General features: G+C 35.4%; 1 protein-coding gene and 1 pseudogene across 3 annotated transcripts in view; both read right to left on the reverse strand.

Annotated features, from left to right (window-relative positions):
• LOC147825038 (receptor-binding cancer antigen expressed on SiSo cells pseudogene) overlaps positions 1-20,740 on the reverse strand; it is a 36,099-nt pseudogene extending 15,359 nt beyond the window's left edge. Inside the window, exon 1 of the transcript XR_015441584.1 lies at positions 1-20,740. This exon is cut by the window's left edge and continues 15,359 nt beyond it. The product of XR_015441584.1 is annotated as a receptor-binding cancer antigen expressed on SiSo cells pseudogene (transcript).
• Positions 1-27,015, reverse strand: part of Prkn (parkin RBR E3 ubiquitin protein ligase) — a 1,513,344-nt gene that overhangs the window by 1,483,220 nt on the left and 3,109 nt on the right. The gene's annotated exons all lie outside the window — the stretch shown is intronic.

Consider the following 27,015-nt stretch of genomic DNA (forward strand, 5'->3'; position numbering starts at 1 on the left):
CAAAGTACATTTCCCAACTTCACTCAGTGATACAGTTCTTCATGAAATTTACACCTAAGTCACAGGGTGGGCTGTGGAGAAAATCCTTTACAAGGAACAGGCTGGCTTGCTACTTTTTCCACGTAGCCTTTACCTTCTCTCTTTGTCTTTCTGCTTGTAATTCTATGGTACTTGCTGGAGCTCAGGACCATCACATGAGTATGAGGACCAGGGCCAAACCCTAAGAATGCTGGGTCCCAAAGTCAAATGGCTTCAACTGTTGTGCTTCCACTAGTCAGAAAGACTGAGTTTTGCCCCTATGACTAGGCAACAGGTACCCCACCCCCTTGCACAAAGAGATTTTATTTTATAGCTCTGCATCTTCCCTCCTCAAAGCTACTGTGCATACCTTACCAGTTTTCTTGCTTCTCTTCACATTCCAGGAACTTCAAGTAGTGTTTTTCAAATATCTCTAAGTTGTACAGTTATTTTCTTTGGGAAAATTGTGAATTCTAGCATACTCTAAATTCTCCAATTCTTAGAAATAATCCCTTAAATTCTGGGTGATTTAACTAAGCCCCAAGAGACTTCTAGAATCTGGACTATTATTACAAATGGCTTCTTGATCAGAGAATGGTAATCATAAAACCAAACCCAAAGATAGAGTTCATTGAAACAGCAGTACTTCAACATTTTTTGAAGAGCTCTTCATTTTCCATTAAACTCATTTTTTAAAATCATTTTGAAAACATTAAGTATTGCGATGAATGGCTCACGGTTTAGATAAAGACCAGTATTAGCTATACTTATATAGTTATGAAAACAGAAATAAAATCATGGCTATGTTACCTATCAACATGTTTTAGACCATTTCAGGTACAGTAATTCAGCATATATATACTGACTGGTAGGTAACTAACCTTATGGTTATGACCAAAATTTGGGAATAATGTTGAAGAAGTATGTAAAATCACTTTTGCCTTTGAAACCATCCTTTCCTTTCTATAATTTTTTGGAGAGAAAAAACACTAATCAGGAAAAGTTAATCCAAAGCATTATATAATTTAATGCTGAAACATAGAATTGAAAAAGGGATGTAAGAAAACTTACCAAGTTATGACACAATATATGAAGCTAAGATTAGATAACTAGATTATTTCCTTCTAGATGCTATGCTAAAACCATGAAGAAATAACACCTAATAAGTTATGGAATATGAATAGTACATATAGACCATTAGAGACCACCAAATTGGGCTTATCATAGTTACAGATAATTAAGAACAAGGGTTTAAATATATGATCTATGCTCTTTTCTCCTTATATTTTTTCAAACATCATATTTTAAATAAAATTAAGAGTTAAAAAATGACTCCAATATTTTTAATTCCGAGTGACTGAAATGATTAAGTTACTAAAAATAATTTGGAAACAAGTGATTAGGGAAGAAGAAAAGGAAATGAAAAACTGTTCTGAGCATGTGCAATCTACATGAAAAGCAAATCATCCCCTCTGAAACTTACTGTTTATAGTACAGGACAGGTGCTGCAGAGACTCACATCACACACAGACATGAACATTCACACCATAGCTCTACCCAGTTATTAGAGTTCAGTGGCCTTTAGCAAGACTCTAAGATCTGGCTTCCATGATTGCAAAATTGAAATCACAATGTCAAACTACAGGAATATACATAGAAAATTAATACAAAATTCTCATAATCCAAGAAAAGATCAATAAATAGTAAATATTAAATGTTAACATCTTTTCTTCTTGTCTTCTGCCCAGTCTTTTTAAATCCCTAATTTGATTCCTTATAAAGTTCTACACTTCAAAATAACCCATGTCCTAGCCATCTCTCAACATCAGATGTTTATACCACTGCATAACCTTTATTCCTATTCTTTCCACTTCATTCAATTCAAAGTAGCTATACAGCCTTCAAGGTCCAATGAAAGGCTCATCCTTTTGGGGAGTAAGCCATCATTCTAATCAGTAGTAGCTTTTTCTTTGCTAATAATTATCTTTACAGAAATGAAAACAGCTCCTACACACCAAAAGTTGTGTCTAAAATTCTTTTTGTTTATAAATATAGTACTCAGCTCTAGTTTCTGGTTTCCCTCAGAGATCAAGAAAACTTTGCTGAATAAAGGAATCTGTGATGCTGACCATTAAAATCAAAGCACTAATATCAATTAAGATAAAAGTTAAACTTATGAAGTATTTTTTTATTATCAACTATTCAGAAAGTTGAAATCCAATATGATCATTATTTAATAAAGAAAAATAACTATCCATTTGTTGTAAAATGCAGTTCTCTAATGAGACAGCTACATTATAATAAAGGACTGTAAAAAATCTTACATCATAATCTTCATTTAACTATTGTACAAGACAAGAATTAAGGACAGAAATGGATTGTTGTCGGAATTGGTAGAATTGCAAGTAAGCAATTTGTTAATTTGAGATGCATTTTTAAAAAAAATGGCTTAATGGTCAGTACTGGAATTAACACTATCACAACAGTAACCTTCATAAACTATTAATCATTTTAAATGTGACAAAAAACAATCAACATATGAAAGTTCTGCACACCAGTTGGGCCACTAAAATTACTTAGGGCTTGAAACAATGTAGTAAGAGCCCATGAAGTCAAGATAATGAATAGGTAACCACTTCTTTTAGGTAATGTGCAACTGAACTGTACCTTTAGCACATTGATAAAGTCATCAACATTAAACTTTTAGAGTTAACCAAAGTATAACTTCAAAAATTCCTCATTTCCAGACAGAAACACACGTGTACAAACCCAACAAAATAAAACCAATGGGACTCAGGAAAATTTGTAGGGAACAGTTCTTTTCTACCAATAAATGAACTCTTTCCATGTATCTTCTATTGAATGATGCACTTAAAAATCAAATCAAATCAATTTTAACTGTATAAACTATAGTTTAATGACTTTGTGGAACTAAAAACCACCTGTAAACTGGTGTGTCCTTAGAACAAGAGGTAAAAAATTATTTGGCAATTGTTCTGCAAAGGTCAAGAAATTAACAAAAATACCGTTAGGAACCAAAATTTTATCCATTAACACTTATGCAAAACCTGCATTATTAATGAACTTTAAGTGTTTCCAAATATCTGTTATGACAATATTGAGTCTCCAGTTTATTTAAAATTGTTCCTTGGAAAGCAATTTTAAATAGTTAAGCAACAAAATTTCACTTTGAAAAAAATCATATTCCAATTCCTTCACTGATGATCATTGTTAAGGAAGTTTAAATAACTAATTTTCTGCTACTAATATGCAGAGAGTAGATACACACAGAGCTTCATTTAGATACAAACAAAGAAAACTACCATTTTCAGATTTTCTTCCTCAGCCCTCCCCACCCACCACCTTGATTTTGCAAATGGCAGAATAAATTAAAGCTCCTTTCTTTTACATCAACTCCTTTGTCCTCTCAAGGTTGCCTAATCATATTCATCTCGTAAAATGAAGTAAGGACCATTTCAAAAGCTGTATTAAATCAACTTTCTGATTCGCGCATTATAGGACTAAAGCAATGTAATCACATCTTAAATTGGCTTACACCAGGCTGTCTACCTTTTCCCAGCTCTCGGGACTGATGAAATGAATAGTTTTAAAATAGCACTTTTTGAAATGACATGAGAATTAATAGTGTATAATTACCTCAGTGTTGACAAGTGAGAGATGTTTAACTCCTTAAATGAGCTTTCCTAATGAATCAGTGTCAGAGAAAGGCTCCACTGCAAGCACACGTTTGATTGATATCTAAGGGCATTGATTTAACCATAAAGGCAGGCTGAAAGCTAAGTTTTAAAATCATTTAGGCAAAAATTAAATGAACCAACTTTCAATTAATGTTTGGAATATTTACTTAAGATTTTATTGTAGGTTTCTGTAGCATTCTAGATGCTGAGTACTTGAAAATCTTATTTTAAATTTTGTCTACTAAGACACATTCAATCTTTCCATACAGCTGCAGCAAAACACCTTTAGTACTAGCCTACCTAGTACTTAAAAAAGTAAAACTTAAATGTTTGTATTTAAAAGGCAATACTGAGAGTATGTTTCTGACCCTTATATTTGAGGTCTCTAACAAAGGCAGGTATAATACAATGAAATAAATGAATGAAAGGTGTTAGAGAGAAAATCTTTAACACATGTAAAAGATTTATATTACAAAACTTATTTTTACCAAGTTGGACTTTAACCTCTTATTTCTATTCATATTTAACTTATAACTGTATTATTCAATTATATTTTAAATTCATAGGTAAAACAAAAACAGACATATCTCAAATATAAAGAAATAGAAAAAAACGAACACATTGTCAGCTGTAGAGCTATGCAGATGAGATGTAACATAAGCCGGTTCTAATCTATTCTTTGTTTTTTCATGGCTTTCACATATTCAACAACTGTCTAGCTTAATTATGTGTCAGGTTCTTCATATTTAATCCTGATGACCTCCTAAGAAGTAGGTAACATTACCCCACTTTCCAGATGAAGAGGCTGAACTTATGAAAGATCCTAGCCCACAGTCACATAGATAGCAGTGGATAGAGCCCTACTATGAACTATGATGTCTGGAATACCCACCATGGGTAGCAAATATTTTTTCGCCTTGCTTATTTTTACAGGATTGACACTGTTTTAGATGTGAGGAAAAATGTGGCGTTATTAAATTGTGTTCAGTTATTTTTTCATGAGTTCAACATTTTCAAGAATCAACTAAATGCTAGCATACTCCCAGGTGCTAGAACCACTGTGGCACCACACAGTTGACGCCTTACTTGATCCAGTGTTGGAGGAAAGAGAATTTGTTTCATAATTAAGGACCTTATCGAAAGATGGGACAGGGCAGGAGATGGATAAATTTGGGGCTTAGAATACATTCTTGACCTGGTACCCTCAGAATGTCTAAGAGTGAAACAGTGAGAGCAAAGTGTAAGGACAATGACAGTCCTCAGAAATGCCATTCACTTGGGCCAGGAGGATCTATGCCATCAGACACAAGGCTCTACAGGAAGTGGTAGCCAGAAAGTTGACCATAGGAGTGTGGTACTCTGGATGAACAAACTGCCTTCACCTTCCTAAGAAGCCAAGGCCTTGCATCTACAATATCCCTCCCCATATAATCCCTGGCACTCCATCCCCCAAATTCCTTAGAAGATTAAGCATCAGAAATTACATCATCAACAGCCAAATTCTTGGTTTCAGTCTTCTATTTTGAGTTTCCTATAAAATAATTAGATAGATGAATGTGTCAGCCCATTCTGGAGCTTTTTATCATATTTAAGCTATATGTCAAAGTTCATTAGAATATTTTGCTAACCAAATACCTTAAAAATTTTTTAGCAGAAATGCATTGAGTTCCAAACATGCAGATTAAACATGATTTCTTGAAGTATAATCAGCTATGGAATTTAATCAGTTATAATATTTTGTAAATATTTTAATAAATAAAAATGTGTTCTAGGTAGGAAAAAAAAACAAGTCTTGATTTACTCATTTGTAAATTAGGGATGATGAGAACTATTAGTTGAAAACTGTTAGTTATTATATATAAATGGGCCTTGTCGGATCTAGCACAGAGCATGTACTCCAAGATGATTACAGGATGTACTCTAGGACTTTGTACTTTATATTATAAAAAATTTCCAAAATATAGTTCTCTCATTAATCAGTTTTAAACTAAATCAAACAATCTTACTGATATATATTGAAAGAAAATATATTGAGAAATGTTACTTCTCAAAGGTAAAAATGTATCTTACACATTATTTGTAGGCTATATTCCTTTGCTGTAGTTTTTAAATGTGCTACCCCTTATACACAAAAAAATTTTTTACATGTTAAAATGGGAAACCTTAGTAATAAGTACTAAAAATTGGCTCTTCCTGGTTTTTTAAAAAATGTATGTGATAGAAGCCCTTTACATCAGCCTTCATGCCAAACAGACAGGAGTAGGTTGTTTCAAGTGGTACCCTGGAAACAGTTGAAGAAAAGAGCAAGAGATGAGGAGTCAGACCTTTCTTAGACTACCCCCTCCCTTTTTTACCCCTCAAAGAATTCCAGTGAAAATCCTTTTGCTTTATTGGAATATTGTTTTTAGAAATGGTTATATCATAATATCATTTGCACTTTTAATTTCACAAATGTAGATTTAATATGGCAAGGCCAGTCCAAATATTCTGGACCTGAAATCCAGCTCTTTTGATTAGACGTATAATCCTAATGAAGTGGACTCTGGTAGAACTCTTTAAGAAGATATGTTCTGAAGCATAAAATCTACATAAGCCTATTTCTGACTTGATATTTTAGTGAGCAATATTAGACAGGAACTGGCTTTTAGGATCTCTTCCATCAAAATAATAAGATTTGGAGAACAGCTGTCAGTCATGGAAAGACATCATCAAGCACTGCCTGATGGCTTCTCAAAAGCTGGTTCTACAAGAAAATTAAAAATTAAAGTAATGCATTTATTACCTTAAGAGGTTTACAACATTCTTATTTGTTCTGTGACACTGAAAGAATCAAATGATTTTCTTGGCCAGGGAGAATTCAGGTTCAATTTTTAAATCTCCATTCTGTTATCCTCAGTCAGCCCTGTAGGAAAGTAATTATCAGGGCTAGAGAGACAGTCCCTGCTGTTTCTTAGAAGTAAACTCAGGTGCCAAATTAAGGTACTTAGAGGTAAACTCTCAGGTTGTGCAGAGGTTGACTGTCGGACTCCTGTGGACTCTGGCACAGAAGGATAAACACTCCTATTTATTCAGAGAACAAGAGAACAAGCAGCAGAGATACAGCTTTCTCAATCATCCCCTCCAGCACCTACTAATCAATAGGAGTCACACAGCTAACATCCTCTTGCATGGTTTTAAAATGCAAGTTTTAATGTTATTTTATTGTAGTATCTTTGTATTGAAAAGCATTTATTACATAGTTTCAAATTTACCTGAATGTGGGCGGAGGGGGGGGGGGACCAGCAGGAAAGTTGCCATTGTGAGAAAGAAGGACATAAAATTGAAGCCATGAATTAAAAAGAGGCAAATGAAGGCACTCTCTTCCTTTATTAGAAATAGAAGAAACAGATTGTGCTCATCTTGCTTAGGGCCAACAGGCGCACTGCATGGAATGTAGCCAGCATCAGTCACAAAGCTCACTCAGGAGTTTTGCTCTGTGAAAAGATGAAGCCAGATGGACTATTTACTTTCAACAAGATAATTCTGGAGGAAATTGTTATAAGTCAAAAAGACTTTTTAGCTTCATCTGCTATTTTAGCCTGTAAACTAATTCAAGACGCAAGGGGGAGGCTTTTTTAGGAAAGAAAGAAGAGACCTGGTGAGAACACAGGGGAAATAAAAGAAGGTAAGCACAAACTATGGGCATCAGGGTATGTCCAAGTATGTAAGATCTGAGGCCACACGACCTAGGCTCATGTTCTCACTCCACCTGTTACTCACTGTTTCCTTAGACAAGCCATCAGACCTCTCCAAGATTCAGTTTCCTCCAGAGTAACTCAAGGACTATAATAGTGTCAGAGGAGACTGTGAAGATTAAATGGCATAAATCAAATACAGGACCTAAAATATAAAGCCCAACATGAGCATTCAATAAACACTAGCTATTATTTTTATCCATTTCATTTTCCATCCTATTTGCAAAAATAGAGGAAATCCATCAGAAATATAAAAATATAAAGATTAATGACCAATTCTTAAAAATATACTAAGAGCTAAATATTATAGGAGCCCTGATGATACTGATCATAGTCTACTGACAGAATTTCTCTTATTGTGCTATCACAAAGAAAGAACAAATAATCCAGGTGATTTTATCCTTGGATCAAAATTTTCAGAGATTTTTTTCCTATCTCAAAAATCACTCCTTTAAAAAATAGTTACATATTCATAGAAAACTTCATTATACTCTAAGTTAAACTTTTGATGTATAAAAAGGATGCCTCACACTTGAAGTTTTTCCTTTCAACTTACACATACTGACTACTGGGAAAAAGTCAAGAAAATCCTTTTATGCATACACTAGGAAATATATCCAGTCATTTTGTGTCTAGGATACACAACATGTAAATATTATTTATTTATTAAGATAAATCTAGAAGTTTTCAAATTAGATTATGGAACTATAAGGCATTCCAGTTAACTTACTTTTATGTTTTACACTTGTAATATTATTCAATAATACTTGATGACTCTAAGAAAATAAAAAGTACTCTCAAAATAATACATGATTATACCAAGTCTACTATATTTCCCATGGCAAGAGGAAGGACATATATTTTTATAAGGACTGTTCAACATGAAGAACTAAAACAAAAAGAGCTACTTTGTTATCTTTGGATTAATTTGAGAATATCACATTCTATTTTACTTCCATATCAAAGAAACAATATTACTATATTTTTAAGATACCCTCTTTCTGAAGGGGAAACAAATCCCAATGAAATAATCAATTTAATTTTCAAAATTTAATTATGGCTCCAGTAAGAAAAACACAAAAACAAATAGCATATTTTAAATCTATTTTAAAAATTAAAAGGAATTGTTACTATATTTACAATTTTATACCCCTAGTGATGCAGGCCAGCTGTACCTCAAGAAAACAAAATAAATATTGACAGTAAAAATTTTGGAAACAATGTGAAAAGTGACATATATATCTCTACTAGAAAATTACAGATTTCAACTCCCAATTAAAGCCAGCAAATAAAATAAGAGCCTGCAAGGAAAGATAATAAGAGTAAAATCATATCTTTGTTCTAATTATCATTTAAAAAATTATTATAAAATAAAATTTCCCTAAATATTACTAAGATGCAAACCAAAGCATAAAACAATTTTATATTTTCAAAAACCTGGAAATAAGCAGAAAAACTGATATCTTCGGAACAGCCCAACAGATCTTTCCTAACACTGATTCTAAATGCTGACACAACGTTAAATGAAATATGAAATATGTTATCCTATCTCTTTCATACCCTGAATTTCCTCTCACTTTAAAAATATCTATTATTCCAAAAATTCAAAGGCTAGAACTCTAATAAGCTTTGCTGTTTAGTTTCAACCACTGGCACAACCCGTTTGGGCAGCTTAAGAATAAGACACTGCTTGTCTTCCTCTGACAGAGTCAAGGGGAAGCTAAAGAACCTGCAGGACACCAGGCTTCCAAGGCCTTTTCCATTCTACATGTCTTTTTTTTTTTTTTTTTTGGTACCGGGGATCAAACTCCGATCTTTGCGCTTGCGAGGCAGGTGGTGGAACCACTGAGCTAAATCACCGGCCCCCATTCTACATGTCTCATTGGGTGTGCCAAGACTTCCAAGGCCTGACCATCTTTTTACCTAAGCTTTTTCTCAGGACTGCTTTTGTAGATGACAGGTGAAGCAACATCTCTCAATGGACAAAGAACGGGGTTGTTTACTGTTTGCTATAAAAGCAATGAACTCCCTAGCTCAGAATTCCTCAGTTGTAGTACAAATGCACTCCTACCTAGCAACCTCTGCACTGCAGTATTTGGGAGTAAGGGCAACTGATACCAACATCCCAATGCTTATACTGCTTATTGTACCAGGGCTAAAATCATCTTTTGTCTTTGAGCAGGAGTCTCATATTTTCTGCCAGCAACCGTGCAACAGTAACTAGCTAACTTACTAGCTTCTAGAGTAAAATCACGTCTCACTCCTGACAGTTTTGGTGAAGGAAAGGATGATAATTAAAACACAGCTGTTTATAGGAGGAAAGTAAAGGGGCCCAGAGAATAGGTTTGAGAATATGTAAAACTTCCCCGGAATCTTGGAGACAGTGTCCTTTCTCAACTGTTGGGCAGAAGGATGGGGTGGGGGAAATAAGAATGCTCCTTGTCAGGGCCGGGGATTTAGCTCAGTGGTTTCACTGCCTGCTGTGCAAGTGCAAGGACCAGAGTTCGATTCCTGGTACCAACAAAACAAAAAAAACAGAACAAAAAAAAAAAGAATGTTCCTTGTCTTGGCCACTAATGAAGATAAGAGAAGAGATATAGGATTGAAACAAGCTATACAAATGGTGCTTTGGTCCCTGGTTATTCATTCATTAGCCTTCATTTCAGGGTAGGAAAGAAATATGCTACCATGAAAAGAGGGCAGCAAGTTCACAGAAGCACAATGTGAGTGTGGTTGCTAAACCATGAAGTCCCCAAATCTGAAAGAGTAGTAGCAATAGTAATAATCTTGCTACCTTGCCTAGGTCTTAGGGTGGACACCAGCATTAAGTTCACATGGTTAAACCCCAAGTGGGAACCTACTTGAAAGCAATGGTAAATGTGTCCTATTGATTGACATGAAGCTACATCTCCCTCCATACTACTTGATTTCCCCCTTCCCCTCTAATCTGACCCTAACTGCAAAAAGGAGAAAGATAACTCGCCTGGATCCATGGTCTCCACATCCCCAGGGTCTGATATGATGAGAGAGAGACTCAAACTGGTATGGCTGTGTTGGACACAGCAATGTATGTTACCACTGTACTTGGCCCATGGAGGGAATGCACACTGAATTCAACTGATGAGGTTTGGTACCTCTCAGAGGACACAGCCAATGAAGTGCTCTTGTGAAGCCCTCTGATCTCATTTGTTGTGGTGTTGTGGTAATGGCCTCCATATCCAATCATATAAAAATAACTGATCTATTACACGTTTTCACCTCCCAAGGCTCTAAGTATCAGATAGAATGTCCATGTTTAGGAACTGCTACAGTTAGAGAGGTGACTATTCAATTACAACAGCATAACTTTCATGATGGAGCCACAAAGTACAACCTTTAAAAAAAAAGTTGCTATTAAGTTGTGCCTTAGTTTAGTCAGTTCCTATAACCAAATACCAAAGATTAGGTAATTTATAAATAGAAGCTCATTTAGCCTACAGCTCTGGAGGCTGGGAAGTCTAACACTATTATGATAGTATTTAGGCCTTGCCTTCTTGCTACATCATAATATGTCATAAATCAGATGCTAAAACAGAGCAAGAAAGCCAGAAAGGTCATTTTTATAACAAAGACACTCTCATGATAGCCCACTAATTCATTAATTTTTTTTAATACATGCATGGCTTAATCCATTCATGAGGGCTCTTCTCATGATCCAGTTACCTCAAAAATGTCCCGTCTCTCAAATACCATTAACATATGATTTGGGGGATTAAGTTTCAAATACATGAATTTAGAGAATATATTCAAATCCAGCAACAAAGCTCTTGTAGAAACACAACATATTCATTTTCAGGTGGTCTACTTAATGAGGTAGGAAGTGCTCAATAGCCCTGTTGGCAAAATGGAAATGGTAAACTCAAGAGTGTAGCTAGTCTGGCCCTAACATCATTTCAGTTATAAAAAAGAAAAGAAAAGGAAGCTACTCCCTTCTGGGAATCATCCCTTTCTCCACCACCTAGAACAAAGCTGCTGGCCCACTAGGCCTCTCAAAGGTATCTTTCAGTAACTGTCTGGTTCACTTTGGCTGAGTTGAATGCTAATGGTATTTTCTGAACAACAGCAGTCATCCAGTCCCACTGACAACCCTAGAAGACTGACTGTGGTACGGTAGAACAATGGTCACTTTTATAATTTACATACCCTTGGACTGTTATTAATGATTTGTATGATTTGCCATTTAGAAGACCACAGACTAGCAGATAAAGGAGACCCTCTGTATGGCTATAAATTGAAACAAATCATGGCTGATGATTAGTCAAAAACACTAATATGGATGACCTGAAGGACCCACTCTTTGGGTAAATTAAATTAGAACAACTGGAATAAAGCTGTTGATCAAACCTACTATAAGAAATAGAAAATGTCATGTGGGCGTGGCTGGTACTAAACCACTTTGCTTGCTGATGCCATCAACAGCATCTCCCTAACATGGTCCTCCCTCTTATTCTTGTACAAATTCAGATGGGTCCAACAAATTCATAGGCTTCTCCCAAATCTCAGCCTTAATTTATGCCATGTATGACAATCTAGTCTGCAGCTATTCAGTGATACTGTCTCTGTGGCCTTAATGAAATCTTGGTGATAGTGATTCCAATCCGGGTAGCAACAAATTCAAAACCAGAGTGACCTATGCTCTCTAAGTCAGGGATAATGTGCTATGGAATGACTGTTCACTGGGTATGAAGTTTTCTTTCTGAAACATCCATTGCCCCATTATTATGGGCAATGGCATTGAAGATCAGAAAGTCATTCCAAACTTTTTTTATACAAGATCATATTAAATAACAGACTTTAACTATCTGAATTAAAAGCTGCTGGTCTCTCTCTGGGATTTATACACAACAGTCTGCTGAATCACAGACTTTAGTCAGATGGGATATGGGAGACTGGGTGAAGTCAGTATTGCAGGCTGGCCTCCTCTGGCTGTTTAGGATCCTACTGATTACAATACTAATTAAATGCTATATGAGACAAGTTGAATAGATTTGATCCAGCCTCTTTTGGTCTGATTAACCAGAGTAATCATGGAGTGTCACATACATATGAAAGTTCACAAAAAGCCAAGATAGTATATGATAAGGTTTTGGGAAAGTTTTCTTCGGGTCTCTTACACACCCCACATCTTGCTGAGTACATACCAAGACTGCATGCCTGCCTACTTTTTGACCTTGGTCATTACTCAGGGTTGTTTTCACATTTAATAATCTTAAAAAATGAAGTAATGCCTATCTCTAGACAAAGAGAAGGTCTGCTTATTGTTCACTGTAAAATGGTAGATTCTTCAAGCTCAGTGTTCTTTATCTGCAATGCAAATCTACTGCATGCACAGCATCAATCTGGGCCATATCACATCACCCCTGTGAGACTTGAGGGCAAAGGAAATGAGTATAAATATGATGATGCTTGCACAATTTGCCATATCATAATAATCAAGTCCTGTATCTCTGACCCATAAGTTTTATATCTTCTGCACATATCCATGATATACTTAAACAGTAACTTATCAGTTTGTGAATAGGCCAAACATCCAATTCCAGAAACAAAATGCTTATCTCTGTTTTAACCACCTTTGGGACATAAAGCCCAGTTTTGGCAACCTCCCTAAAAAATTAATGTGAAAATTAAAATTCAAGCCATAGAGATTTCCCAAAGCAGACTTATTCTTTGTAGTTTATTTAATGTAAACAAGAGTAAATGATTATCATGTGATCATCAAAACCAGAATTACTTAAACCCAGCCTGGTTTATGAGACCTTCACATAAATCTGAGCTTCCTCACTTCAATTTTAATTCTTCCAGAGTAAAATTCCTATGAAGCAGTAATATTACTACCACATAACTACACTGTGGTATAGAGGAAAAATATTAAAACATGAGATATTGAATTTTTATAGTCTGATGGGAGGGATAAGTTGGGATATGGGCTGGCCTAGGAAGGAAGCTAATAAGGAATGTGAGGCAATGATATACTCATGTTTAAATATATATTCCAACCTTGACTTTGAAAAGTGCAATAATTCAATAAAAAACAGTAAGCCTACCTTCACAAAGGCAGAAGAATGGTGAGAAGACCATTTATATACTTAGATGTCTGTCAAAGAGGAAGAAGGCAGGAAAAATATGCCAGACTAAAGGGAATAAAAAGTCTAGAAATACCACAATTTTATTTTATATTATCAAAAATCTTACAAAACCAACGGATTTTGAGTTCAAAATTCACCTGTAGTAATTTAACAAAAGTGACTCAAATGTCATACTTTTTTTTCATACAATTATCTGCAAAATATTTGTTACTGCTTATACTCACTTTTTAAAAATATTAAAAACGAAAAAGAATTTAAGAAAAGAGGGTCAAATAACAATTCAGAAGCTAAATTAATAAGCCAATTATTAAAATACTTTAATGTTATCCACACTTCTGAGTAGATATCAAATATGATCAGTAAATAATCTAAATTTACTGCTTTTTAATGTACATCTTTAAAGAAAACTGTGCTAAAGATTAGGAAAATTCACACTGCTTCAAAAGGAAATTTCATATTCACTTGTCTCCATAATTCATTTAAAAAATAAAAATAAGTGGTTTTTCAGAGCAACCACAGACATGAATTTGATGGATGAGTATTCCTCTGCCTCCTGTGAACAATGAGAAAAAAACTATGTTTATTCATAATGCCCTACATCTTCATGGGTAAGTGATGCGGCTGGCATATGGCATTATTTAATTGTGTAGAGGCACTGCTAGGCCTGTACTTGCTTACTGTGAACAGAAACAAATACCTGAAAAGTACTCACAATTTCCAACAAAGACTTTAAAGTTTAAACGTACCTTTTAAATAACATGAAAGAACACTATTAGAACAATTACCCAAAAAAAGTCGTATTTCAGTTCTCTGGTCTGTGTCATCCAGGCCTTTTTCTAGGAAGGCTTGAGAAGGGGGTGAATGAACACTGGAGAACATGATTGAATGATGCCATCAGAACTGGCCAAATACTAAAAGCATGAAAATAAATCTTTTTCCTATTAAAAAAAAAAAAAGCACACACACCCATAATTAAAATAAATTCCTACCCAAATTAAATTGCCTAGACGTTTTCTCTATAAGGCTTTATGTATGATAAACACCCCTTGACTTTGGCTTGTCATATTTCCTCAATCAATCATTCAGTAGCCTACAATTAAATTGAAATGATTGAATCAAGGAAAATCAAATTTTTAAACATTTAGTTTCAGTAATATGATTATGAAGCTTTTAGTGATACTGTAATTACTTTGAAGCTTTGAGCATATGTTTCTACTGAAAGTATTCCATAGAGGAAAACTGCATTAGGGAAACAGGTAAATACAGACCTCAATGAAGCAAAAGTACATTTATTACAAAGTTAAAAGCTAAAGGTGGACAAAGACAAGACACCTATGTGATTTATAGTCTAAACATCCTCCACAGAATAACCACTTAAAAATCCTAGCTTATCCCCATGTTAAAATAATTTAATAGCTTACCTTTAAAGGCAATAATTAGAGATGCTGTAAGAAGAAGTAACAGCAAAGCACAGGGAGGAAAGAACGAAAAACTGTGGCTAATTAAATCTCCTAAAATTAATGAATCATCTCCTCAGAATATGAAACACTTTAAATGTATTTAGTATTTACCAAAATCAGGCCATATAGTTACTTCCTCTATTTATTTTCTCCACATTCTGCGATTCTTCAGGTTATGGGGATCACAAAGATAAATAAGAAACTGCCCCTTATACAAATACCAATAGAGACCAGATTCTTCTAGAGACACTGGAGAAGACAAGAGACAAGGACAATATCTCCTCTCATTTAATTGATAATTTCATTCACTCTCCAATTATTTCTGAAACACAAGCATACTTCTTAACTCAAGAACAAGGCTGGCAAGTAAACAATATCAAAACAGAATGAGATTATGTCTTTAAAATTTAGCAGGAAAAGGATTCCATCAAAATGATCTGAAAAACACAAACTTTTTAAAGGTTTGCTTATTCTGATTATAACAAAGTATAGTTACTTGCTCTAATAGATTAAAGATCCTAAGTGGGAAAAAGTATAATTAGACTCAGAGTATTTAATTCAGCTATGGGCAATTTTATTTTTAAATATCAATTAACTTCTTCAGTCCAGCCACAGATACAGCTATTTCCTATTATCATAGATGAGGCCTGATTCATACAGTCGTATTAACCTGCTCAATTAAAACCGAAATATTATTAGTCTGCTTCCTGTGCTCAAATGGTCCTTAGAATTTAATAGTGTGATGGACACAATGTCTATTTACGGCAAATATAGGACTCTCTTTTTAAAAATTAAGATAAACAAAGATTAGCATAGTCATACTATCTATGTAACTGAAAGTAAGTAAGTGAGACTTAATATGGCCTTGTGCTAAAGTCCACTTTCTACAAATAAGTCTGATCACATCTGTTCCTGGCATCAAGAGCAAGTAGTTCCTCCTTATTCAGCACAAAATCTGAAGTTTTCAGCAAGACATGGAAAACTTTCCTGAACTACCTTATACTGTTCATCCTTACATAGCAACACTTCTTCTATGCTCATGTTATCAAATGCTCACTGTTTCCTACCATACCCTCTATTAACAAGCCTCCCATCTTACTTGGTGGTATCTCTATTTGGAATCTTATTTTCTTTATTTGTCTGCTCAGGAGACCTCTCAGATCTGAAGATTCACCTCATATAAATACCACCTGTGCTGGTGGTTACCCTGCTATAAAATACAATTAAACACACTTCTATTATAACTTTGATTATTGCTGATAATTATTTCACACATATACACAAACATATCCACTACAGTGGGACTTTCTCATTTAGCTATACAGGTTCAGTGTCTATTATATGTCCTGTAACTTGGGCCTCAATACATCTTAGCTGATTTTAACATTTATTTTCTTCTTTTTACCAAAAAAATGAACTTTTTGTACAAATCAAATTCTGTATCTATTTTTAAATGTATTTCATATTTCATTTAGACTTTCTTCTAACTGTATTAACAATACACAATGTAATATTTTCTCAAATGATTCAGTTCAATCTGCTTCATACAACCAAACTCTGTATTGACATCAACAAAAAACTAAAGTGAATTAAGATACAAGACTTTGTTCTTTTGTCCTTCTCAAGTTTACTACAATTTATTTAAAATTCTGTGTAATTTTCAACCAAGACAGATTAGCTATTATTTACAAAGGGCAGGACAATGTTAAACTATTCCAAAGGAGCATCAAATGTCTAATGTTCACAGTAAACTCTCAAATCAGAAAGCGAAATGTACATAAAATGGTTATTTGCTCCTGCTTTGCCTGATCTTCTGTTATTATGTGAAGTCATATTTCCTGTCAAAAGTATAACAAAGCTGCCCCTTCTGTACAGGATACAAATTAGCAACCTGGTATATTAAATTACCCAGCTGTAATTCACTATTTCAATCCAGAAGAGTATTCACATGTTCTTTTGTCACCTGGGAAACCTACCTTGAAAAGTAAGCTTTGTCCCTGGCCATCTTCATCAACTAGTCCACAAAAAAGCCTAGATTCCTCATGTGCAACATTACTGCATTATCTTTAAATGACCTCGGAAAAGTCAAAAATCAGGCAGCATCACTGTAAATGCAATGTACTCCTTCTGTCATGCTTCCTTCATCAGTAGGCAAATAATAACCATGCTATCAAGTGGTAAAGCATCAGCGACAATTGAGGTGGGCTGAATAATGCCTCCTTAAAATGTCCACATCCTAGTTCCTGAAGCCTGAAGTTACTGATAGAGCAAAAGGGACTTTGCAGATGTGACAAAGTTAAGGATCTAGAGACGGAAGGTTATCCCAGTTGTCCCTTACTCTGACCACTAGTGTTCTTATAAAAGGAAGGCTGATGTAAGATTTGACTGTAATAAAGAAGAAGACAATATGTCCGCAGAAGTAGAGTAGGGTGATGCAGTCAAGAGCCAAGGAATGCCAGGCACCTCTAGAATGCAAGAGGATTCTCCACTGGAGCATTCAGAGAGAACTAGCCCTGTTAACACCTTGATTTTAATCCCACAGTTTACAATTTGAACTTTTAGACAGAATAAATTTGTGTTATTTTAAGCCATTAAATTTCTATTTGGGCCGGGGATTTAGCTGAGTGGTTCCACCGCCTCCCTCACAAGCACAAGATCCCGAGTTCGATCCCCTGTACCAAGGGAAAAAAAAAAAAACTTCTGGCAATTTGTTCTACCAGCAACAAGAAACTAATAAGTAACAGAGCCAAACCTCCATAATGTATAATATTGAAAAGAATTTGTGTACATTTTTATGTTCCTGAAAACACTATCTTTAATACTAGAACATGCAATTACTTACAATGTGTTGCCATTAAGAATTTATTGGACATAATTTGTCATGAAAGTACTATAATCAGTTTCATACTTATTACAGTAATGATGCAAGTATAGTCCCTTAAGGGTATGTTTATACTACTGTGTTTTCAGCATTTCCAGAATATTATATGTTTAATATAATAGAAATCAAAATGAAAAAATAAAGTTCCAAAATTAAATGATAATAACTTGGGAGTATAGTTAATGGTATTTTTACATATATAAATGTATTTAATGTTGTCTAGTTTTCAGTTATAGTAACTAGCATCTTACATTAATAATTCTTAAAAATATTATTCTCAGTTATTAACAATTCACATATTTATTAATCATTAATGTTTCACTCCCTGTTGTCATCATTTCTTGAAAACAAAAAAATTATGTCATTTCCAGAAATCTGATCTCTTGGCCCTGGATTTAGCTCAGTGGTTCTGCAGCCTACCTCGCAAACACAAGGTTCCGAGTTCAATCTTGGGTACCAAAAAAAATAAAAAATAAAAACAGAAATCTGATCTCAACAGGCATTACCACACATTCTCCGACTAACTTTACTTGCACAATTTGCATTGTGTTGGCTATGAAATGATCAAATCGACTGCAAAAGCCAGATGTCTTCTTAATAAATGTATACACAAAAAATAGTGTGACAAGTATGGCTTGATCCAATAAGGAATTTTCTTCGAGGTTAAGTCCCCAATGAAAATTATTCCAGAACTGCTCTCCAACCACCAAAGCAAAATACAATTACAAAAATACAATTTAAAAAACTGCTGCAGCATACAGAAATCTCCTGTACACAAAAGCAAGCATGTATACCTGATGTAAAACTTTAGTAGCTGTATCAGTCAGCTTTCCCCTCACTAGGACACAATATCCAATGCCCAAAACTTAAAGGAAAAGTTTCATTTGGCTCATGGTTTCAGTGCATGGTCAGCTGGCTCCAAGGAACATCATGGTGAAGGGCATGGCGGAACAAAGATGCTTAGTTTATGGCTGCCAGGAAGCAGAACAGGGGAACATCACCAAAGAAGAAGGGGCCAGGAGCCATTTATAGTACTCCAAGTCATGCCCATGACCCATCTAGACACCACCAGAAGAGCCCCTGGGCAGCTCCAAAGCCAATCAAATTGTCAAAATCAAGCTTTGCCATCATATTAACATACACTAAAAATAAGATTATCTGGTAACTTCTTCTAAATCAAAATGGTAAAAAAATATCAATCTATGACAGAAACTCTACAAAAAGTAAGAAATGACAGATATATTTATATACATTAAAAAATAAAAACAGATAATCAAAGAAGGAAAACTCCAGAGAAGGACCACAGTGAAGGGAGAAATTCTCTTATCTCTCACTGGTTGAATATATCACCGATTCATAAATGACCAAAAGGGGAAAGTCAATATCAGGCTTCTACTATACTATATAACTTTCAATTTGTATCATACATTTAGATTATATCTAAATTGAAGGCACAGTAAATTACATACAATTACCACATGACATTATGTATTGAGGTGTCTTCATGTAAAAGCACCTTTAAAAATTGGGGCCGGGGATTTAGCTCAGTGGTTTCGATGCCTGCTGCACAAGCGTAAGGACCCGAGTTCAATCCCCAGTATCAAAAAAAACACAAAAAACCCCAAAAAACTGTTTCACACAATTATCCAAATTTGGTGAATGCCAATTGGCCTGTGCAGTCTACATCTGTCTGTGGTCACCAGCCCAGGTAAGCAGCAGCTCAAAGAGGGCTGCTTCACTTCTATTTAACAGTGGCTCCACTGCATGCCTGGTAAGCCCAAGGACCCGAGTTTGATCCCCGGTACCAAAAAAAAAAAAAGATGTTCTTCCCTTGTATTTAAGTCTACCTCATCAGAAAATGAGAAAGGACTCCCAGGAGAAAGGAGGCCAAGATCAAGGTTAGACCTAAAGCATGCTATATTCTTCAGTAAGTAAAATCCAGAGTCTAGTATAAACGTGCTTTCCACGCAGACAGCTCCCTGTCTAGAGAGAATCTCAAGGAGGAACCATAGCAATGCCTGCTCTGTTCAGTCACAACCCCTAGACACACAGTAGTCAAGACCTATGGCAACTCCAGAAGCAAGCAGAAAAGAGCTCATCTCAGATTGCTTGCACAGCAGCTGCTCCTGTGAGCCGAAGAATGAAATGTTAAAATTCTACCTTATGAGAAAATCAATTATTATGATTATTAGGGAAAAGAAATGAGGAAAAATGAGAAAAAAAAGAAATGAGCAGAAAGAAAACAAAGTATAGACAGATACTATAACTAACGCTTTACCTCAGATATTTTATTCCAGTCTTCAAATTCTGTTTCTCTAATTCATGAATATAGAAAGTTTCAAGTCTAATTTCTACCTTTCTGGATCTAGGAAATGGCTCTACTCAAATGTACAATGAACTTCAAAAATCATTGTCGTTTCTTTTTTTTTTATTAAATTCTTTTATTGGTATATTGTAGGTATACAACACAATTACATTTCTCATTGGGAATTGTACCTTTACATAAGGCATCTTGGTTCTAATTTTTTTCCCCATTCCTAGCCCTCCCTTCACGCCCTCAACCCTTTCCTATTTACAAAGACTCTATTTCCATTTTTTCCATTTCTCATCATTTTTCCTTTCCCTTCTTTCCTTTCCCCTGCCCCTCCCACTACCCCTACCCCTTTGGACCTTTTCTTCCTGTTTTACATTATCGATTATTCATTCTAATCATTGGTACATTTTAGGTATACAATATAATGACATTCATCATTGGAAATTTGCACCTTTACATAGTCTCTCTTGGTTCTTATTTTTCACCCTTGCCCAGCCCTCCCTTCAACCCCTCCATTCCTCCCTATTTACAAAGATTTTGTTCCTATTTTTCCATTTTCTCATATTAATCCCATTCCCTTCTATCCTTTCCCCTAGCCCTCCCACTTCCTTCCCCTTTGCCCCTTTTCTTCCTATTTCACATTACCTATTATACATTTAGTCCTTATTTACACTTTCAGTTTCTCACACCAGAGAAACTATTCCGTATTTATTCATGTGTGTCCTATTTATTTCACTTAAGAGTATCGCCTCAATGTGCATCCACTTAGCTATAAATGTCTCTAATTTCTCATTTTTTATGGCTGAGTAGTACTCCATTTTATAAAAAAACCACATTTTCTTGATCCAGTCTCCAGTTGATGGGCATTTGGGCTCTTTCCAAGTTTTAGCTATTACAAACTGTGCTGCTGTGAACATGGGCACACATATATCACTGTGGTATGATTCTTTTAATTCCTTGGGGAAGATCCCCAGCAGTGGATTGGCAGGGTCAAATGGGACTTCCAGTCCTAGTTCTTTGAGGTATCTCCATACTGATTTCCGCAGTGCTTGCACCAGTCTACACTCCCACCAGCAGTGGAGCAGGGTTCCTCTTTCCCCACAACCCCGCCAGCATTTGTTATTGGTTGATTTCATGATAGCAGCCATTTTTTCTGAAGTGAGGTGAAATCTCAGTGTTGTTTTCATTGGCATTTCTCGAATGACCAGTGATGTTGAACATTTTTTCATGTATTTATTTGCTATTTCTACTTCTTTGTCTGAGAAATGTCTGTTCATTTCAGATGCCCACTTTTGGATTGGGTCTTTCAATTTGGGAGGTCTGATCTTTTTAAGTTCTTTATAGATTCGAGATAGTAGACCTTTGTCTGAGGAAGAGCAGGTGAAGATTTTTTCCCACACTGTGGGTTGTCTCTTCACACTGCTGGTGGTTTCTCTTGCTGTGCAGAAGCTTTTTAATAAGAAGAGACCCCACCTGTTGATTGTTTGTGCTAGTTCACGGGCAACTGAGGTTTTGTTCATAAAATCTTTTCCTACACCAATGTCTTCAAGGGTTCTACCTAACCTCTGTTCCAACTGGTTCAGAGTTTCTATTTTAATATTTAGATCTTTAATCCATTTTGATTTTAGTTTAGTGCATGGTGAGAGATACAGGTCTAGTTTTAATCTTTGGCAAGGTGAAACCCAGTTTTTCCAGCACCATTTATTAAAGAGGCTATCTTTCCTCCAGTGAGGGTGTTTGGCTCCTTTGTCGAAGATGAGATGGCTGAGTGTGTCTGGCGTTGTTTCTGCATCTTCTAATCTGTTCCATTGGTCCTCAAGTCTGTTTCTTTGCCAGTACCATGCTGTTTTTATCACAGTACCTTTGTAGCATAGTTGCAGGTTGGGGACTGTGATACTCCCTGCCATGTCTCTGTTACCTAGAATTGCTTTTGCTATTCTAGGTCTCTTCTTGTTCCAAATGAATGTTTGGATTGTTTTCTCAAGGTCCATGAAGCATGCTGCTGGGATCTCAATTGGAATTGCATTAAATCTATATAGCAGTTTTGGAAGTATGGCCATTTTTACTATATTAATCCTTCCTACCCAGGAGCAGGGGATGTCTGTCCATTTTATGATATCATCTTCAATCTCTCTTTTCAGAGTGCCATAGTTTTCAGAGAAGAGGTCTTTGATTTTTTTCATTAGGATGATTCCTAGGTATTTCAGTTTTTTGGATGCTATTGTGAAAGGAATTATTTGCCCTATTCTCTCTCAGTGAGTCTGTCATTGGTGTAGAGGAAAGCTATTGATTTTTGTGTGTTGACCTGTAACCAGCGACTTGACTGAATTTGGTTATTAAGTCTAGAAGACTTTTGGTGGAGTTCTTGGGGTCTTCTATATAGAGTATCATGTCATCTGCAAATAATGACAATTTCACTTCTTCATTTCCTATCTTTATTCCTTTTATTTCTTTCTCTTCTCTAATTGCCGTGGCTAATGTTTCCAGAACTATATTGAACATGAGTGGTGATAGTGGACATCCTTGTCTTGTTCCTGATTTGAGTGTGAAGGATTTCAGTTTTTGACCATTTAGTATATTGGCTGTTGGTTTTTCATAGATGGCTTTTATCAGTTTGAGGTAGAGACCATCTATTCCAATTTTTTGTAGGGTTTTTATCATAAATGCATGTTGGATTTTGTCAAATGCTTTTTCTGTGTCTATGGAGATAATCATATGGTTTTTGTCCTTGGCTCTATTGATATAGTGTATTACATTGATTGATTTGCATATATTAAATCATTGTAGTTTCAAAGGGCTTCATCTCAAGGCTCCCTATCAATTCAGCTTTCTGTCAAAAGATACATTATCTCACTGAAGGAGGTAAGATGCCAATATTGTGTGTCTGAAATTTCAAGGGCTCCCTTCCTTCACACAACCCTGACTCAGCCAGTGGAAACCTTATCCCAGGCATAACAGGCTGAGAAACTAAAGCACCAAGAGTCTTCACCCAAGGTCACTCAAAATGTGGTTTCTGTTGAGAAAACCAGAGGCTACCCAACCTCCTATCCCCATCCCATTCCAACCTCCATGCCTGGAGCAATGACTCAATGATCTTACTCTGGGCCAGAGGCAGTCCACAAGAAGAGAAAGCTCCAAAATTATCCCCAAAGAAACCAATTTTATTTGAAACAGAGAATGAGGACACACAAACTTAAGGGTACTCTAAAAAACAGTGACAATTTTGCTGGTAAGCAATTAATAGCCTAGTAGCTCTATGAAAGCAATAAGCAAAACGTAGTGGAGGTTCTAGCCACAGAAATTAAGCAAGGAAAGAAAATTAAAGCCACCTAGATAGGAAAAAAAGAAGCAAAACAATCTGTATTTGCAGATGGCATGCTATGGTGTATAAAGAATTCCAAGGAGCCTGGCATGGAAGCACAAGTCTACAATCCTACCACTCTGAGAGGCCTAGGCAAGATTATTCCAAGTTTGAGCCTAACCTGGGCAACAAATTTAGTGAGATACTGTCTCAAAATAAAAAATCAAAAAGAGCTGGAAATGTGGCCTGGTATGAAAACCCTGGGTTCAAGCTCCACTATGAGAGGGAAGGAGGGAGGGAGAGAGAGAGAGAGAGAGAGAGAGAGAGAGACTCACATTATCTGTATCAAGAAAGACTACAGATGCCACAGACTTTAAAAAGATGACTATTATGAATAATGTTGTGCTTATAAATTTGACAACTCAAATGAAATGCATGTATTTCCTCGATACATAAACTACCAAAGCTCCATCAAAAAGAAATCAATAACACAAATAAACATATATCTATTAACAATTGAAAAAAAAACAAAGGGCTTCATCTCGACTCACCTTATTTATGCACTGAAACTCTAAAACCGCTTAACCATATGAACAACTGGTGCATGTATCAATAACATAATTAAATAATGAAAATGTCCCAAATGAAACACCAAAATTGGTCCTCTAAACCTTTTTTTTTTTTCCTTTGATGACATTGGAGGTATACAGAATGGGTGAGATTGCTGTATACTGAACATAATGTCCTCTGATATTAGGAATATAACATTAACCTTTATGGGGGATTCTGTTTGAGTATCACAATGAAAGTAAATTGGAGTAATCAAGAAGTAATCAGTACTATTAAAATTTAAACTTTGTCCAAGGATAGTCTCTATATATGCCCATGACTATAAAGACATCTACAGAGATATCCAACAAGAAGGAATTCTAGCCTTCATTTCTCTGGGTGACCCAGCTATATCAACACTTTCCTCTCCATGTAAAGAAGAAACTAAAAAGAACTACAATCATCACTGGCCACATATCAAAAAAGATTATTTCTGTAGCAACAACAACAAAAAACATTTAAAGCTTGGGTAACGGGAAAAAAATTCTATCGGTGAGAGATATTAACACACTCTACAAAAGAAGTTTTTTAGAAATATGGTCCTTGAAAAGAGATGATTTAATTTCATATTAAATCAATGTTACCACCCTGAGAAAAGCCACCTCCTACTCTATATTCACCCAGTCATTCTCCAAGAAGACTGTCTTCTACTAATAGAAGCTATTAGAACTGATCCTGGACTTCTTGGGACTCTATAGAGTGGTTTGAGGACTCCTCCCCACCACCAAATTTATCATTTCCTTGATATGGCTAATATACTGTGCCCCTCCAGGCTCATCAGATGACTTTTACTCTATTCTTTCCTTTCTCCTCAATGCCTTTGCATATGTATCTCCCTCAGTCTGTAAGTACACCTTCATATAATTCCCATTGTCCTTTAGAACAACTTAAACTTCTCCACTGAGAAACAGGTGGATCTGCCATGCAATTAGCTGCCCTCTTCAATTTTTTTTTTTTTTTTAATAAACCTCTATCACCATATTATCATCCAGGTTTGCGACTCTATTTTTCTGTCTATCATCTGGGCCAGTGGTGGTGAAACTATGACATGCATGTTATTGTGTATTTGTTTTACTATAAGAAATGTTAATGTATGAGCTGCTTTTTCTAAACTAAAACTTCAGTATTCACATTTAATTGCAGTGTTGGCACTTCGCAATAAATAAGTGGGTTTGGGGTTGCAGTTTGGGCACTTGACTCTAAAAGGTTTGCCATCACTTATCTAGACTATGAGCAAGGATCTGACAAATAAAAGTTTCTAAATCTTGGTTGACTCTAAGGAGGAGTAAATAGATTCAGAATGAGAAATGGGAGAGAAGTGACATACAAGTGGAGATCTTAAGAAAAAATACAAATAAAGTTGGTTTCATTTGACATAGGGCTTGAACAGATGAACAGAACTTTCCAGTTGTGCAATAGAGAGGAAGATCATCAAATCTGAAGTACATCAACAAAAGAAGAGAGCTATGAAGAATCATGTGTGTTGTATTGCATAAGTACAAATACATACATACATCTTTCTAATTACTGTACTCTGCTTCTGTAGGAGAGACAGTGGATCTGTACCAGAAATACATGTCTTATCAGCCCACCTGAATTACAAAGTCATAGGGGGAAAATGGTGTCTTAGATTTTTGCATCCCTTCCCCATAAGCAACATAAACACATATACTTCTAACCTGGACTCACCCCTGCCCAGGACCTCCTATAACGAACTGAGAATGGAATTATTATTGTGAATTGAAATACCCATTAATCCAAGGAGAAATCTTCCTATTTAATGAAAAATAGATATGTGCATTAACCTGGTAGAAGTCCTAGATAATTAGGAAACACAGTACTAAGGGAAATAGTCCTATTACTGCAATTCCTTTTAACCAAGATTCTCTCATACAAAATGAAGTAAATAAGGTTTGGGGGTGAGCTGCAACACAAATCAGCCAACTGTCAAGGTAAGTCTCTTTCTTTAATATTACAAAACTTAAGAGAGAAACCATTCAGTTTACTACAAAGAAACATTTAAAATGAGCTCATTAAATGCAAATTAAAACAGAAGCACTGAATAAGCACTGGGCTACAATTAAAGGCTGAAGAAACAGCAGGTAAGAAACAATTTTCATTGATCAAAGAACTGAAAGCTAACAGAATAAAGTATTTTGCATTGAAACTGTTTTCATGAATATGAAGCATTTTGAAGGATAACTTTTTCTTTCTTCTTTCTTTTTGTATTTTTCAAAGAAGCTTTGGAAGTAGGAATGAATTTGCATATCTTAATACAAAATACTTTCACTGTATCATTTTCAAGCAAAGAAACTATTTGGTTTCAAACAAAACTGCAGGTTTCAATAAATTCCTCAGAAATAGGGCCAAAATTGTAAAGGCTATAAGGTAATGTGGACCCAAAAAGAACTGGATATAACCACTACATGAAATCCTCTATACAAAAGTTTAGTAGAACCTATTTTGGGACACAATTTTACCTCATCATAAACAGAAGCTTTTTGGTACCTAGAGATGCTTTCATCTAAAGTTGGCAGGGCGAGTAGCAATACACAGTATGTTCAACTAGAAATATAAATTCAACGATTTAAAAATCTACTGAATACAAACTTTCAGAATGCATAAGCCTTAAATCCATATGTGTAGATTTGTGGGCCAATAGTAAAGTGAGTCTGTACATTCTGGGTGGCTCCTGTTTTCCTCATTCATATACCTGACACCTAGAGCACACAGTAGGCACTCAATCCTTGGAAAGATTTCTGATTCTAAAGTATAATAAATGGACAGGCAAGAAGTTTTTATCATCATAAACTCATTTTAAAATTAAAATATACTGCTGCACATCTAGCAAGAAAGCAATAATAAAAACATTTGC

This window comes from Heterocephalus glaber, unplaced genomic scaffold (genome assembly GCF_053883595.1).
Source record: "Heterocephalus glaber isolate CG9 unplaced genomic scaffold, H.glaber_assembly_v1.0 deba00001523, whole genome shotgun sequence".
NCBI lineage: Eukaryota > Metazoa > Chordata > Mammalia > Rodentia > Bathyergidae > Heterocephalus > Heterocephalus glaber.